A 2,961-nucleotide genomic window follows, 5' to 3' on the forward strand; every position below is an offset into this window, starting at 1 on the left:
TGTCATGGTCAACGACTTTACCCGGCGTCCCGAGTATTCTTTTCTACTAATGGCATCAGCTAATATGTTTTCTTTACTAGGGTGATAAAGAATTTCACATTCGTAATCGTTCAGTAGCTCCACCCATCTTCCTTGCATGTTCAGCTCTTTTTGATCGAAGATGTGCAGGAGACTTTTATGGTCCGTAAATATTATGCATTTCGTGCCATATAAGTAATGTATCTAGATCTTCAGAGCAAACACCACTGCTCCTAGTTCAAGGTCATGTGTTGTATAGTTGACTTCATGTGTCTTTAGTTGTTTTGAGGCATAGGATATAACATTTCCTCTTTGCATAAGAACACATCCAAGCCCTTGATTAGAAGCATCACTGTACACTACGAAATCCTCTGTCCCTTCAGGGAGAGACAACATCGATGCACTACACAAAGCTCATTTCAATGTTTGGAACGTTGTTTCTTGCTTTACTCCCCAACTAAAGGTTACACCCTTTTGGGTCAGGGTAGTAAGAGGCTTAGCTATTCGAGAGAAATTTTGAATGAATCTGCGATAATAGCCAGCAAGAGGAAAGGATTCATGGATTTCTGTAGGTGTTTTGGGTGCTGACCAATTTTCAATTGCCTTTATTTTGGAAGGGTCGACGTGTATTCCTTCTGAACTGACCACGTGACCTAGGAAATCAACCTTCCTAATCCAAAATTTACACTTTTAAAACTTCACATATAGCTTCTCTAATCTAAGAGTTTGTAATATTTGACGAAGATGTTGGCCATGTTCCTCTTTGCTTTTTGAGTAGATAAGGATGTCGTCAGTGAAGACTATGAAAAAATTGTCCAGGAATGGACGACACACTCTGTCCATTAGGTCCATGAACACTGCAGTTGCATTCGTCAATCCGAATGGCATCACTATAAACTCAAAATGACCATAACGAGTTATGAATGTGGTTTTGGGAACGTCTTCCTCCAAAATTCATAACTGGTGGTACCTGGATCTTAAGTTTATCTTCGAGAGATAGTTTGCACCTTCAAGTTGGTCGAACAGATCGTCAATGCGAGGCAGAGGCTATCGATTCTTGATGGTAAGTTTATTCAGCTCGCGGTAGTCTATGCACATGATGAATGATCCATCCTTCTTCTTTACGAACAAAACCGGTGCTACCCAGGGTGAGGAGCTTGGTCTTATGGAACCTTTGCTTAGGAGTTCATTAAGCTGACTGGATAATTCCTGCATTTCAGAAGGTGCAAGATGATAGGGGGATTTGGCTACAGGGGTAGCTCTAGGGATCAAGTCAATTTGGAATTCGACTTGTCGTTCGGGAGGCACCCCTGGAAGATCATCGGGAAATACATCGGGAAAGTTGCAGACCTCTGGAATGCTCGTGATGTCTTTCACTTCTTGATTTTTGTCTACCACGTGAGCTAAGAATGCACAGTACTCCTTGCGAAGGTATTTTTGTGCCTTGATGCAAGAAATGATCTGAAGGTTCATTCCAGGTTTGTCGTCGTAAATAATAAGAGTTAATTAGTTGGAAATTTCAAGCGAATAGCTCTTTCATACCATAGGATGTCGGCATGGTTGGGGCACAACCAATCCATACCTATTATGATGTCAAAACTTTTGATAGAGACCGGCATAAGCTCTATTGGGAAATAGAAGTCATTCAACGTAAGGGTACATCCTATGTATATATCATTGGTGAATTTGGATTTCCCGTTAGCCATTTCTACTGTGAAAGTTTAATTTAGTAGTTGGGAGTTTTGATTTAGTAGATGTTTAAAATTATGGCTCACGAAGCTCCTCTCAGCACCACAATCAAATAGAATGCATGCATAAGTATTGTTGAGAAGGAACGTACCCATGACCACTGGAGGGTCTGCCACTGCTTCTTCGTGACCCAGTGCTAAAATCCTCCCAACCCCACCGGCATTTCCAAATTTTGGACAATCTCTCTTGAAATGCCTCACATTATCGCATTGGTAGCATGATCGACCTACTCTAGCGGCAGGTACTTGGTTAAGGGGTTGAGGTGATGTTCTATAGAATCGAGCAGTATTCCCTTTCATGTTGTAGTTATGGCACTGCACTTGTTGGCAATTTCTGGTGTGGTGAAAATTGCACTTGTTGCATTTAGGGAGGCTACCAGCATAGGGCTTAGTTGGTGCTGGGTTGTTAGGGGAAACAGCAGGCACAGTAGCAGGTATGTAGCAGGTACTGTAGTGGCATGGACTGCCACTATTTGTTGCTTTTGTGAAGGTTCCAAAGGAGATTTTCCCTTCCTTTTGTTCCAACCCTTTTTCTTGTTGTTGTTGTTGTTGTTGTTGTTCTCCTTAGGTTGGTCTGGGGCAATGACCACAAAGTTTTGACGATTATTATGGTCAATAAGTAACTGTGCCAGTTCCTTGGCACTGTCAAAGGTAACATTCCAAGATGCAATGACACTTGCCTGTATCTAGGGCGACATTCCCCAAATTTACCTTTCAATCTTTTTTCTCTCTAGAGCAACCATTTATGGAAATAGAGTTGTCAAGTCACAGAACCAATTCGTGTAAGTTGTTATGTCTGCACTAGCCATGGTAAGACCCCAGAGTTCTTGCTTTAGTTTTTGAATTTCCCCTCGCGAACAGTATTCCCGCATCAAACATGGTTTTTAGGTTCTCCCAGCTTATAGTATTAGCCATTATCAAAGTCATTGACTTAACATGGCCATTCCACCATGTTAGGGCCCTACCTGAAAAAGTACAGGCAGCAAATTTAACCTTGCCACCCTCTGGACATGAGAAAATTTCAAAGATTTCTTTTGTCTTCTCAATCCATTGCCTTAAAACCATCACTCCTCCAGTTCCATTAAAGGTCCTGGATTTGGCATTCGAGAAATCGTTATAAGTGCACTCTCACGTGTGCTCATGACTCTCTCCATGGTTAGAAGGATGTGCACCAGCTCCCGAGCCACTAGCACCA

This window comes from Lactuca serriola, chromosome 9 (assembly GCF_051521515.1).
Source record: "Lactuca serriola cultivar US96UC23 chromosome 9, Lser_US96UC23_V15, whole genome shotgun sequence".
NCBI classification, from domain to species: Eukaryota; Viridiplantae; Streptophyta; class Magnoliopsida; order Asterales; family Asteraceae; genus Lactuca; species Lactuca serriola.